The sequence below is a fragment of the Schistocerca serialis genome, chromosome 2 (genome assembly GCF_023864345.2).
Source record: "Schistocerca serialis cubense isolate TAMUIC-IGC-003099 chromosome 2, iqSchSeri2.2, whole genome shotgun sequence".
Taxonomy (NCBI): Eukaryota; Metazoa; Arthropoda; class Insecta; order Orthoptera; family Acrididae; genus Schistocerca; species Schistocerca serialis.
In genome coordinates, this window is record NC_064639.1 from 164,655,581 (window position 1) to 164,670,616 (window position 15,036).

Genomic DNA, 15,036 nt, shown 5'->3' on the forward strand with positions numbered 1-15,036 from the left:
ATTTCATGCAGTGCTCCACACGAAGCTTTTCGGGAATGTCTTGCTCATTTACATACATTATTTGATCAAAAGTATCCGGACACCTATTAGTAGACATTAATATCGGACGTGCCCACTCGTCGCCTTTATTCCAGCATGAATTGTGCTGGGAAGTGTTTCAGTGAGGTGCCTGAATATCTGTAGAGGAATGACAGCCCATTCTTCCACAACAGTCGAAACCAGAAAAGGTGATTCCAGAATGAGATTTTCGCTCTGCAGCGGAGTGTGCGCTGATATGAAACTTCCTGGCAGATTAAAACTGTGTGCCCGACCGAGACTCGAACTCTGGACCTTTGCCTTTCGCGGGCAAGTGCTCATTCTGGAAACATCCCCCAGGTTGAGGCTAAGTCGTGTCTCTACAGTATCCTTTTTATTTCAGGAGTGCTAGTTCTGCAAGGTTCGCAGGAGAGCTTCTGTAAAGTTTAGAAGATAGGAGACGAGATACTGGAAGAAGTAAAGCTGTGAGTACCGGGCGTGAGTCGTGCTTGGGTAGCTCAGATGGTAGAGCACTTGCCCGCGAAAGGCAAAGGTCCCGAGTTCGAGTCTCGGTCGGGCACACAGTTTTAATCTGCCAGGAAGTTTCGGAAAAGGTGATGTTGGACACTGGAGTCTAGTGCGAGGCCGATGTTCTAACTCATCTCATCCCCCGTCGGAGGTTCGAGTCCTACCTCGGGCATGGTTCTGTGTGTTGTCCTTAGCGTAAATTAGTCGAAGTTAAAATTAAATAGTGTGTAAGCCTGGGAACCGACGACCCCAGCAGTCTCGTCACATGGGAACTTACCACCAGCAACCTAACTCACCCACAGGCGTTCCATTGGATTCAGGGAGGGATTCGGCGCAGATTAGTCCGTTTCTGGGACGTTTTGACCACAAACAGTTGCCTCACAGAAGCTAGTTTATGTCACTGTACATTGTCATCCTGATACAATCATCGTCTCCGAACTCTTCCTCCGCTCTAGCACTGTGCCGCACTCGTAACTGCTAAAACACAGTAATTGTACTAGCTGGGCATCTTGTAGCTCTTTGGATCTCACGAGTCATGCGACTTTTTACAACGCAGTGTAACCGAACCCTGCGATTTCACGTGTCTCATTTCCCCATTTCTTGATGCAAGAAATCGCCTGTATTGAACCTGATAATTCCGTTACAGTGTTTTTTTTACTATTACATAACTACTAATCACTTAATAACATGCTTAACTGTCACGCTTTACAAAACTTTTAGCATACATGGTGCAAAGTTCTCGCTTGCAAGTCGTTACTGCCGATTTTTCGGCCAATCGCGCGCCCTCGGTGCCTGACCTTGGCTGGCGGTGTAAGGCAAAAGTCTGGCCTCGTTACAAACCGTTCAAAAAGCTGTGCAACCCTATTTCGCCCAATTGAATGTAGGCATTTATCTTGCACTGTGCAAGCACATTATTAATCGCTATTTTGAATAACTTTGATCGTACGTAGTTCAAACTGAAATTTTATTATTTTTAAGGCGATCGATTATTTCTTTCCAAAGTGTGAGATGGATATTGGTTTTGATCGTAAAGTATAATGCACACAAATATTTCACTTCACTGTCTATCTTAGTTATCGTGCAGGTAAATTGGTTATATCCACCAAACCAACACTGGTTTTGTTAGAAAATTGGATGAGAACTTAGCGTAACTTGAAATAAGAATTAAAGTAAGAGAAAAGGTCGCCAGCTCGGAAGGAGCAAATTTTAAATTAATTCTTCTGGAATTTACATAAAGATTATCCCGTCTCTAATGACCTCGATATCGACGGGATGTTAAACCATAATCTTCCTTCCTTCCTTCTTTTGAAATGATGAAGCCAAATGCATAATCCAGTCCAGGCGCGGCTTGTAATTAAAGGCTCTGAGGCGGAGCCGCCCCAAAATATATGTTAAAGTAAATTTCGCAAGAACGTATTACATAATTTAAATTATTAGGATGAATTTCGCATAATTCCCATTCCAATTAAAGTAACGACGGTCAACGTTTTTGGAACAGTTTGTATCAGTAGATGTTTTCTGAACGCTTAGTAGCGTTTAGGCTGCGCCTTGGAACGTCCGTAAGTCGCATGTAGTAGCGGTTTGGGGGCGTGGCTCCTACATAGTACTGCTCTTTATGGGCGACCCGAAGGCGCAGAGTTTGCAGCCTAAGGGTGTCATACCAACCACCACACGTTTTTCGTTCCACTATCTATGTTATAAAGGAATGTAGAGTGGCCGAAACTTCGCTATCCAATCTCTGTCTCTGCACATCTCTACTACGCTTCGATGCGTCATTAATCGACGTTTAGTATTATTGTTTTGATAATGTTTTACGTAGTTCTTTTGTTTCTGCCATTGGCTATTTTATCCACATTTAGAATAAGTTTGCAAATATCCCGCCAGAGTGCACTAGACTGCAGTAACATAACAGTACTGCCATCTAGTGAGAGTTTCATAAGTGATTAGAGGACAATGCGCGCGAAATTTGTCCCATTACTTAACTTTCCTTGTTTGCTGATCGACTGCTTTTGTTGATATCGTGTGATATTAGCAAGTTTCTTTTTCGGAGTGTATTTTGCAAGATTTTAGTGAGTTTTACTTGCACAAGACCTGTGATGTCACCAAAACATCACAGTATCGACATGCGAACTCGTAAACTTCGAGCTTTGGAGGTAAATCACAATAAACGCCTTAAGTTTAGAACTGAAAACACCTAAAATATTAAGCAGCCGCAAAGTTAACATTCATCGCATTAAAGATCTCTCCGAAACGCGTCTTTTCGTATGATTTGCTGCAAAGTGTCAGAAAATGTAATGATGACGTTTAAAAACACTAACGAAAGATTTTAACTCGAAGTTAGCTTCTAATGATATTTAGTACCTGATTATAGAAGATACAGTACGTAAAATTATGGGTAGAGAGTGATATCCCCACCCCCCTTAGTTGTTTATGTCAGACTAATCTGTAGCATGACCCGAGGTCTATGTTGGCTCCGATCGATAAATACTGCAGCCTTCCCCAGTAAAGAAACCACGAGCCGCGCCTGGTCCAGTCACATTAATGTGACCACCGATGTCGACGAGTAATAACCACTCACAGACGACAGGTGACAGTGCTAGCAATGGAGGGTATATAAAACGTGTCGGTGGACGCGGAAAAAAGTGCAGTCGTTGTTGTAATGCTGACGTCTAGAAAGGCCGGAGCATTGGCTTTCGGACCAACGGTGGAAGCATTTACGAAATGGCTAAGTTCGTAAATAGTCCGCGTGCCGCAGCGGTTAAATTACATCTAGCATGGCAGAATGACGCTATCCAAAACTGGCGCCGAGGCAACCACGGGCCATGGATAACAGGGGTGAACGACAGCTGCGGAGATGTGTACGAGAGAACAGAAGTGCAACTGTCAAGAAACTGAACGTTCAGATGAACCAATGGGCTACCGACAGCGCTCAGCGACCGTTGGGCCTTGGCAGTGGGCGCCTGGTTGACGCACCCATGCTGAGTGCTGTTGATCGGTGACGAAGGCTGGAATTCCGACGCCAGTGCCGCAACTGGACGTCCACTGAGTGGCAGCAGGTGGTCCTTTCAGATGAATTACGTTTATTACGTATAGTCAGAAGGGTCCAGGCCGGAGAAGGAGGCCGGTCGCTGTAACCGAGCGGGTCTAGGCGCTTCAGCCCGGAACCGCGCTGCTGCTATGGTCGCAGGTTCGAATCCTGCCTCGGGCATGGCTGTGATGTCCTTAGGTTAGTTAGGTTTAAGTAGTTCTGTTTAGGGGACTGATGACCTCAGATGTTAAGTCCCCTAGTGCTCAGAGTCATTTAAACTTCTTTTTTTTTTTTTTTTTTTTTTTTTTTTTTTTTTTTTTGAGGAGGGAGGCTTATGGTCTGAGGAGAAATGTTTCATAGCATTCCCTGGGTGATCCCGTCATTCTGGAAGGTACAATGGATCAACACAAGTAAGCATCTATCTTTGGGGAAGATGTCCACTCCTACATGCAGTTTTTCCCTCGGCATCAAGGGATCACCAATTTAGTATTGGAGGGCAGCGTGGAGGGTAAAAATCGTAGAGGGACACCAAGAAATGAATACACTAAGCAGATTCAGAAGGATATAGGCTGCAGTAGGTGCTGGGAGATGAAGAAGCTTGCACAAGATAGAGTAGCATGGCGAGCTGCATCTAACCAGTCTCAGGACTGAAGACCACAACAACAACAAACGATGACATCTACCAGTAGGGCAACGCAACGTGTCACACAGCTCACAGCGTACGTGCATGGTTCCGAGATCACCTGGCTGAGTTTACCATACTCTCCTGGAGACAAAACCCCCGGATTGAAACCCAATCGGGAATCTGTCACAGCATCTTGATAGGGCTGTTTGCACTGTGGATCCTCATCCGTGAAACCTGGCGGTGGCACTGGATTCGGCATGGTTCTGCACCCTTGTCCGTGCCTTCAAGAATCTCATTTGCTCTCTTCGTACACGTCTGCACTACAAATGGCGCGTATTCAGACTTTTGATACGTGGTCACATTAATGTGATCGGACTGTGTATCTCTTATCGAACTGATGCTACAAGAAAAAGAAAATGGATGAAAAACAAGATGTGGCCACATGTTCTTAAAACTCTGCTTTCTTGCTTGGTTAGGAGTAAAGTTGTAAATAAGTTTGAGAATTCAGCATGGCGTGAAGTCCTCACTACCTTTAAACGTTAGGACAGGGGATTAAAAACAACCTGTATATGTCTCTCTAGAGAATTTCCTCACACGCGGTTTGTATGTGGATCCACGAAGTTTTAGCAGTGGCTGCACGACGTTGGCGAATAATCTGTCGGCCAAGAGTATCCATAGTAAGTTAAATAAATGAAATGTCATAAAAACGAGAAAATCAGTGAAACAATGGTACCTGCTGTTCTTTGGGCAAGGCTTGCTCATTCCTCGCCAGTATGGATTCGATATGTTGGCCGTAAGCGAAATTGGTTTTGCGCGCCGGGGAAAACTTTCGAAAGCTACACTTCCTTTTTTCAAAGGCAAAACACCATTCGAGGGCAGAGAAGTGACGTACGATTTGCTGAAAAAATCGATTTGCTCAATAGACTAATCGTATTATGAAAAGCAGATTTTGAGTGAGTGAAGTTAATGTCTCTTCGGAGAGTGTATGCACCCAGAATGCCCAACAGAGATGAAAGAACTGATTTTTTTTAGAAGTGGATTTAACGGCGTGAAGTTCCCAACAGGGAGTAAATCTTTTTCTGACATGTTTTAAAACGCTGTAAGACACCAGTGAGCCTTGACTCTTAAATCTTTGCCAGTCAAGATATCAAGGCATAACTGCTAGAAGAGCTGTCCAGAATTATTAATGAAGTACAATGGACTAATGGAGTTGTGATTAAGGAAATGTTCACCACTGGGATCTTTTTGGCTGCGAACAATGTCCTTGGAAATTCCTAATGGATATACCGAATCTGGATGGTGAGAGCAAGGACGTGCTCATCGCGGATATGGAACCATTCCGCACACTTTTCTATATTGAAACGAGCATGAACAGTCACAACCGCAAGGAATCTTTTTTTATGAGTTTACCGGTTTCGATACGACTGCACTGGGCAGTTAGCGGTCATGGAGTCGTAGCGCATGCTCACTTCACAGCCACTGTGTACCATCGTGGTGTGTGGTCCGAAGATGGTCTAAAACAGACCGAAACCGGTAACGTCAAAAAAAAAAAAAAGAAAGGAAGTTTCTTGCGGTTGTGACTGTTCATGTTCATTTTAAGCAATAAAAAAACCGCTGTGCTCCAAGTGGGGCGACATAAACATGCATGTGCACCGAAATAATTCCTGAGTATCGTGGCTCACAATGCTTGACACATGAACAAGTGAACTATAGTTGTTCGAGCCGGTACTTTCCTCATCGAGGGATGCTGTTGATCGGATTTCTCTCCGCTGAAAATGCGAGTACGACGGGTAATAATGACGCCCGGGCCGTAAAAGGTCGTAAAAATGGAGATCTTGTGCCACAGCGTCGGATTTTGAGCAATAAGTACACACCCACTGCACCCAGAATGAAGACAAACGCCACGGCAATTATTTAATATGTGACACTCAGGTGAAAGTGTGACACTCATTGTGAAATCAACACTAAGAAAACGAGTGCACGCACGTGCGACGGTAGCAGCTGACATTTAACCGTTGGCGACTTGTTCTTTGCCGCCAAATCCGTCAGTGCGCAAGCTCGTAACCCACCCAGCAACGAGAATGAAACAAACTGAACGTTATTGTTAGCGCGCTACATTCAAATATATAATGGACTAACATATTATGTATATAATCTTTTAATTTCTTGTAGAACTCTAACATACGTAGGATAAGCTGACGTATCCATTCCATTAAATAAAAGAGAAGCCGACAAATAAAAGGCATCGACCCCTATCGGCAAATGTAAACATGTACAAGCAAAAAAACGCTGTACATCTCCATACCAAGTCAACGCAAAGTGTAGGGGCAATTGTGTAGGTACATGATGGAAGACCCCCAAAATATAGTAAAGTTAAAACTTATTAAAAACAAAAAATGAAACACCGATCGACCATAAGCATTGGCAAGGACGTTAACTATGAATGCGCGGTAAGGCGCAGACAAATGAAAAAAACATCATTCAATTTTTCGTACATGACTTTGTTTCTCACTCTCTTGCTGTTAAGAAGTGTCGTTCGGAAATATGACGGGCTACGAGTGTTTTGCATCACACATGTTTCAAAATAAGAAAAACTTTGGTACCAGTATTAAGTATTTTTTATTCAAGTGATGTGAAACCAAGTAAGGAGGATTTTCTTAATTACGACAAGCACTGATGTGCTTGGAGTCCGCTGCCTGGACATGAAATGTAAGAGAAGTAGTCCGATAGCCTAAAAATTTCGTACAAGCACAGAACATTTCTAATAACGCAATTTTAAATATTTTTCGTATGTATATTTATTTTTTATTATTATTTTTTATTCACGACACACTGTTTATGTTCATTTTAAGTCATAAAAAAACCGCTGTACTCCAAGAGAAATGTTCTCAAAAATTACTGATTTTCTATATTACTTAATGTATGTCGTAGCAATGCCTGTCTGATTTCGCAACGGTCAAAAATAAGGACGAGCAGTCAACGCAGCTGGAAGTTAAGGCTGCAATAGCAAGTAAAAAGACCCCTTGTCCTCATGATGATAGCCCGAAATATAAAGGGGTGAAAATCACATCAGCACATGGATTTCTAGGATATATGGAGAAGAAAGATCGTCAGTGATGATTTCAGGTCGTAACTTAGGTATGTAATGGACAAGAAAAATACCAGTTTCAGACAGTAATTTATACTGAGCAACATATCTTATCAGCATATTATGAAAAGGCTTTCCAAGATAGTTACTTAATTGATTACGAGGCTACGTTGAAAGTTCACTCCCAAATAGCCAGAATGTCTTTCGAAAGAACCGTGGCACTGTTGTAGCAGCTTCATCTGAGACGTTTTGAATAACATTGTGACTTGCATACCCGCTGTAGTGGGATTAGGCAGGCTTTTGACAGAATGCACATGATACACAAAAGATAAGCTATTCACCTACATTTCTGTCGAAGGTCAGAAGCCTTCACGAAGAGATGCCATCAAGATTTATACCAATGGTGCTCTGACTGTTTAAGACCAGGTATGGTATGAACTAAGGATCGTCCTCACAACACGAACTTTATTAGCGTAATATACAGAACTAATAGGAATACCTCTAATTTGCAAAGGATCCTGAATTGCAGGGTAACTCAACCTTAATCTAACATAAAGGGCGACGTATATGACGCTGAGACAAGTAATTTAATCAAATGGACATGGGGCCGCAAATGTCGGGAAATACCCCACACGTAAATGACAAATGATCTACGTGTGACGTCACCAGATGACGTACCTCACAGCATGTGCAGAGGCTGTGTCCATCGCTCTGTCGCATCTCATCTTCCCAACCTTTCAAGCACTCACGCCGCTGTGGCTTCCGGCTTACGTGCGCGACTTGAGCGCTTGCGGCTCAGATTTCAACCGGCGGTACATTTCGCACTGCGTTAGACAGTTACAGTGAGTTGTAATTATTTTAAAAAAAACTAAGTATGCGTCACGTGAAAGGGAGGGAACATTAAAGTGTGAACATATAGTCATATGCAACGAACGATAAGTCATTTTAAATGATGGACAAGGAAATAAATACATCCATAGCGATAACAAATTTGACAAATTTTTTTTTAATTTACAATCTGAAAATATGATTTCGGTTACAAAAATTAATATTTAGTGGGGTTTGGTTCAAATGGCTCTAAGCACTATGGGACTTAACATCTGAGGTCATCAGTCCACCAGACTTAGAACTACACTCCTGGAAATGGAAAAAAGAACACATTGACACCGGTGTGTCAGACCCACCATACTTGCTCCGGACACTGCGAGAGGGCTGTACAAGCAATGATCACACGCACGGCACAGCGGACACACCAGGAACCGCGGTGTTGGCCGACGAATGGCGCTAGCTGCGCAGCATTTGTGCACCGCCGCCGTCAGTGTCAGCCAGTTTGCCGTGGCATACGGAGCTCCATCGCAGTCTTTAACACTGGTAGCATGCCGCGACAGCGTGGACGTGAACCGTATGTGCAGTTGACGGACTTTGAGCGAGGGCGTATAGTGGGCATGCGGGAGGCCGGGTGGACGTACCGCCGAATTGCTCAACACGTGGGGCGTGAGGTCTCCACAGTACATCGATGTTGTCGCCAGTGGTCGGCGGAAGGTTCACGTGCCCGTCGACCTGGGACCGGACCGCAGCGACGCACGGATGCACGCCAAGACCGTAGGATCCTACGCAGTGCCGTAGGGGACCGCACCGCCACTTCCCAGCAAATTAGGGACACTGTTGCTCCTGGGGTATCGGCGAGGACCATTCGCGACCGTCTCCATGAAGCTGGGCTACGGTCCCGCACACCGTTAGGCCGTCTTCCGCTCACGCCCCAACATCGTGCAGCCCGCCTCCAGTGGTGTCGCGACAGGCGTGAATGGAGGGACGAATGGAGACGTGTCGTCTTCAGCGATGAGAGTCGCTTCTGCCTTGGTGCCAATGATGGTCGTATTCGTGTTTGGCGCCGTGCAGGTGAGCGCCACAATCAGCACTGCATACGACCGAGGCACACAGGGCCAACACCCGGCATCATGGTGTGGGGAGCGATCTCCTACACTGGCCGTACACCACTGGTGATCGTCGAGGGGACACTGAATAGTGCACGGTACATCCAAACCGTCATCAAACCCATCGTTCTACCATTCCTAGACCGGCAAGGAAACTTGCTGTTCCAACAGGACAATGCACGTCCGCATGTATCCCGTGCCACCCAACGTGCTCTAGAAGGTGTAAGTCAACTACCCTGGCCAGCAAGATCTCCGGATCTGTCCCCCATTGAGCATGTTTGGGACTGGATGAAGCGTCGTCTCACGCGGTCTGCACGTCCAGCACGAACGCTGGTCCAACTGAGGCGCCAGGTGGAAATGGCATGGCAAGCCGTTCCACAGGACTACATCCAGCATCTCTACGATCGTCTCCATGGGAGAATAGCAGCCTGCATTGCTGCGAAAGGTGGATATACACTGTACTAGTGCCGACATTGTGCATGCTCTGTTGCCTGTGTCTATGTGCCTGTGGTTCTGTCAGTGTGATCATGTGATGTATCTGACCCCAGGAATGTGTCAATAAAGTTTCCCCTTCCTGGGACAATGAATTCACGGTGTTCTTATTTCAATTTCCAGGAGTGTACTTTAACTAACCTAAGGACATCACACACATCCATGCCGGCCTGCAATACTTTATGAACTAGCTCTTGTATTACATTTTCTATTTTGCTAACCCTGCAGTCGATTTGGATGTAGTTTTTTCCTTGCTTTTCAACAAAAATTACTTACCGAGGTACTTCTTATATGACTGGCTCTTTAGATTTTGTATACATTTCTTTTCATGTTACACGGACTAAAAGATATGCAGCTAGACGTATACTTTTTGGACTCACTGTATGTGTTTATATTGAGGTATTATTCATTATTTTATTTAGCGGTCTTGAGGTTTCCGCTGCTTAATAGTAAAGTACAAAACAAGTAAACCTACCGTTTTACGTCACAAGTAAATAGGTATAAGCTTCCGTGTTGCATCGTTACCAGTAAATGAGTTACGTGTTCTTCACTAAATAAAGTCAGTAAAAGAGAGAAGAAGGGGCAAAAGGAAAGAAACGCAAAATTAGAACATGCTTGGTTACAGCGAGAACAATAACTTTCTAACTTCAACACGTACAACAGATCACATTGACAAAAGGTCTCCGAAAACAGAGTAGGCTAGCGGAGCTGTGTGTAGCACTGCCCCCTGCCCGTGAGGGTAGATCTATAAGCCCAGTTGTTGGACGAGTGGCGAGGTACGTCAGTTGGTGACGTCACATGACCAACATTCGTCACCCACTTTTGAGGAATTTCCCGACATTTGCCGCTCCATGTGTTTTATATTAATTATTTGTCTTGGCGACATCTACGTCGCTTCGTTGGGTTTTGAATGTTAATATGAATCACCCTGCATACACTGACGTTAGCCTTTAATATAGCCATAGTTCCCAGAATGAGATTTTCACCCTGCAGCGGAGTGTGCGCTGATATGGAAATTTGGAAGGTAGTAGACGAGGTACTGCGGAATTAAAGCTGTGAGGACGGGTCGTGAGTCGTGCTTCGGTAGCTCAGTTGGTAGAGCTCTTGCCCGCGAACGGCAAAGGTCCCGAGTTCTAGTCTCGGTCCGGCACACAGTTTTAATCCGCCAGAAAGTTTCATAGCCATAGTTGGATGTATGAGAGAGGGAATCTAAGACAGTGTAAACAGGTTTCACAAATAAACATTAGTTTGAGCCTCAGAATCAAAGTAATGGAAAGGTAAGTAATGGCCTGTGAAATCTTTTCTGAAGATCACGAAAAATATACTAGTCTAAATTAGCGTGGTCAGTTTTAAGCATTAGGGTAGCAATGTAACGTCAAAACACTAGGATGGCAGTGACGTTCTTAGTCAATGGGGCAGTAGCCAATGCTTTGGGAAACTTAGATGATATCTCTTCCCATAATCTGTAGTCAGAACGAAGTTATTCCTGGAGTTTTCCCGGCACACAATATTCTGTCATTTTTCTGGCGTGCTTCCGAGACAACAGTATTTCCTCCTCTGATATGTTCTCTGTGAACCTTACAACTACCTTTAAAGCGGGTGGCTGACTGAGTTCGGAATGTCCAGGCGTGATTATTTATGTGCTGAAATGCTAGAACCACGTCATTCAAAGATATACGGTGGAATAAAAAGCGCGTCCGTCACAGATAACAGTATCGGCGCAGCAGTGCCAGTCTCAGATAAAACTAAAGCGTCAAAGATGGAAAAGTTCCAAGCGCCGAATATAAACAAACGTAGTGAAGCTATGGATCCTCAGTGCTTACCAGTTTCAAATTGACTTTCAGAGCTCTGTTAATCAGATACTGCAAATATCTATTTTCCTAAATACTACCTCCAGAAACACGCTTTCAAAGCTGAAGCATAAATGTCAAGCTGAAATACGAACAATAAACAACAACTGGTAGCAACAAAAAAGCGAAGGAAGTCCAAAGTCTGTCGGATGCTAGGGACTTTCAGAATTGGAATAAAAGAAATATATTGGCCTTTTCGTTCCTCATCAGGGACCCTAAAACCGCGGACAGTATGACCGTCCTCACTGACAATCAGGACATCTTGACTCGCTGAAATGAGCATTTCAGTTCATCCTTAAACCGTAGTTCTAGAGCTGCTGACGACTTTCTCAAACATGCCTCACAATATCCGACACAGTCCTTTATGGCTGTGCGACCGACATTTCATGCGTTCAGCAAGGCTCTAGATAGTACGAAACCGAGAAAGGCAAGCGGACCTGACAACATCCCCTTGTAGATCATTGAAAATCAGCCTCTTTTCTCAAATGGTTCAAATGGCTCTGAGCACTATGCGACTCAACTTCTGAGGTCATCAGTCGCCTAGAACTTAGAATTAATTAAACCTAACTAACCTGAGGACATCACACACATCCATGCCCGAGGCAGGATTCGAACCCGCGACCGTAGCGGTCGCTCGGCTCCAGACTGTAGCGCCTAGAACCGCTCGGCCACTGCGGCCGGCTCCTCTTTTCTCAGTTTCTTCTAATGTGAAAAACACGTTAAGGTATCAGCTGACACAAAGAACGCCACAATTGTCACCATCTTCTAAAAAGGCGACCGAAACATCGGTGGTAATTACCGTGGCATATCTTTGCTCTCCGTGGCTGGTAAAATTTTTGTTAGAATCCTATTCAATCGCCTCCAGACTCTTTCCGAGACCGTACTTCCTCAATCTCAATGCGGGTTTCGCCCCTGCAGAGGATCTATTGATACGATTTTTTGTGCACGACAATTGCAGGAGAAGTGCAGGGAACAACATCAGCCTTTACTATTTGTGTTCTATGACCTAGAAAAGGCCTTTGATATAGTGTCCATAGAAGTTATGTGGAAGATCTTGAACCTTTTGGTTGTCCTGACCACTTTGTTTGACCGGTTCCGGCTTTCCATGATGACATGTCTGGGTAAGTGCTACAGCAGATTGAAACATGTCAACTTTACTGTCACTAATGGACTCCAACAAGGATGTATCCTGCGTCAACGTTCTTCGCTCTGTACCTAGCATCCATGCTTTATGAGACGTCGTCTATAAACAACGCAGGAGTAGACGTAAACACATATTTGATGGAGGACTAATGAATTTTAAAAGGTTTACAACTCTCACTCAGGTAGCTTAACTACAGTATGCTGACGACAATGCTTCTCCAGCTCACACGCTTGCGCAGCTGCAACTGTCTGCAAATTGTATCAGTAAATACTGCACAATATCCAAATACAAAGATTAGCGTTTAAATTCCATTACCATTTCTAAAATTTATATAGTTTAAATAACACATTACATTTCCACTGTAAAGATAATATATTTATATTTACCGTAAAGAAGACACGTGAAGTTGCAGACTGGCACGATTAAAAGTCACTCACATGTCTGCAACCTGACGTGTCTTCTTTATGGTAAGTAGCAATCTATCTTTTCCTACATTGTTGATATTCCTACCTCGAATTTCCATTGTTTGATATATTTATATTTATAATAATTACCAGCACATCCAGCTCCTGTAACCGCATATCTGGATTTCAGTATCTCTATTTTTGGAAGTATATCAGTTCTTCACTGGAACAAGTACATCGCTTCCTGCATAGGAAGTATATTATCAAATAACTGCTGATCGGAAAAGGACGTGGAGAACAGTATGCATGCCGCACATGTCGCTGTTGGACGCCTCCTATATCGGGTCATCCTGAACAAAGATCTGACACTATGCACCAAGCTGTGGGGTATTAAGCAGCTGTTGTTTCTACTATGCTCTATGGTTGCCAAACCTCGACACTGTACCGCCGTGATCTTAAGAAAATATAACACTTCAACCAACAGAATCCTAGATACAGTATGAACATCAAATGTATTCTATAACATTATAACTCCGTATTAAACACTACTTGTTCTTCCCAAAGCAAAGATGTACAGTGTAGAAGTCGCCGTCATTCATCACCAATTCAGATGGATTGAGCATTTCCAGCGGATGAGAAATAACAGCCTTCCTCGAAAAATTTTGAATGTTGAAGTGAGCACGGGTAGAAGGCCCTGAGGTACTCCTGTGAAGCGCTTTAGGGGCCAATCAAGAAAAACCTAGAGTCTAAAAATTGGAAGTAATTAGTGCGCCGTAGCAGAAGATCGTAAGTATTGGCACACGACTACTTCAGCTGCTGTCTTACATTTGGAGAAGGAACCTGAGAGGGAGGAAAATGAAAAATCTCAGGGATGCAAACTTCGCCAAATTCAGCCATGCCCTCTACCCTCTATTACGTGTAATGTATATGGATGCATGTTTCATGTCAGGTTTGGTCTGCTAAGCCATCGAAGGCATCTCCATACCTGAACTGCGATGCAGTAACAGAAATGAAAGAGAAAAATGAGAACTCGGATACGAGAATCAATCGACGTCCCACGCCGTCAGGGCCAGAACTACGAGTACATGGCCCCTGTGAACTAAGCTTTAAGTACACTTACAGTTCACGAAGGATGGTGGCAGATGGACAGCAATATGTCTTTGACAGAAATTCTAGTTTCTGCGTAATTAAACTTGACCACCCTGAAGCTGACAACACTACGTGCCGCAACGATCTGTGGAGGGAATGTTCTCTGCTGTCTTAGCAGGAATTACGATATTGCTGGTGGTCCAGTGCACAATGGTGTGCATTATACACACGAAAGCCAGCGATTTAAATCTGTATACATATTCAGAAAACTTCTGTGAAGTGCATGGCAGAGGATACTTAGCATGGTACCACATCGAGCATGGAACACAGAAAGGAACCTCCTTAAAAGTCTCTGTGCGTGTTGTAATTAGTCTAATCTTAAGTATGGGAATGATGCACAGGGCCATGAAGAACAGATTCTTCACATAATACTGCGAGTCAACAAACCTGTGATAATAGCTTTGCACGTGCAGTATCCCCGGTTAGTACTATATGGTATGGGTCCCACACATTTGAGCAGTATTATAAGATGGCATGTAGCAGTGACTCCTTTGTAGACTGAACGCATTTTCTAAGTGTCCTGCCAGTGAACCGAAGTCTGTCATGTACTGAGGCTGTGTGAACGTTCCATTTCATATCCCTACAAACTGTTGCACCCAGGTAATTGTATAACTTGAATGACTCTACTTTTGGAACATTAATGCGCTAGTCACAGAATGCTAAATTTTTCGTTTTAAAAATTGCATACTTTTAAATTGTAGTACATTTAAATCAAGTTGCCAGTTTTTGTCCTCACTTTCTCAAATGTGTAACTTTATACACTGGAAAAAAAAAATCCA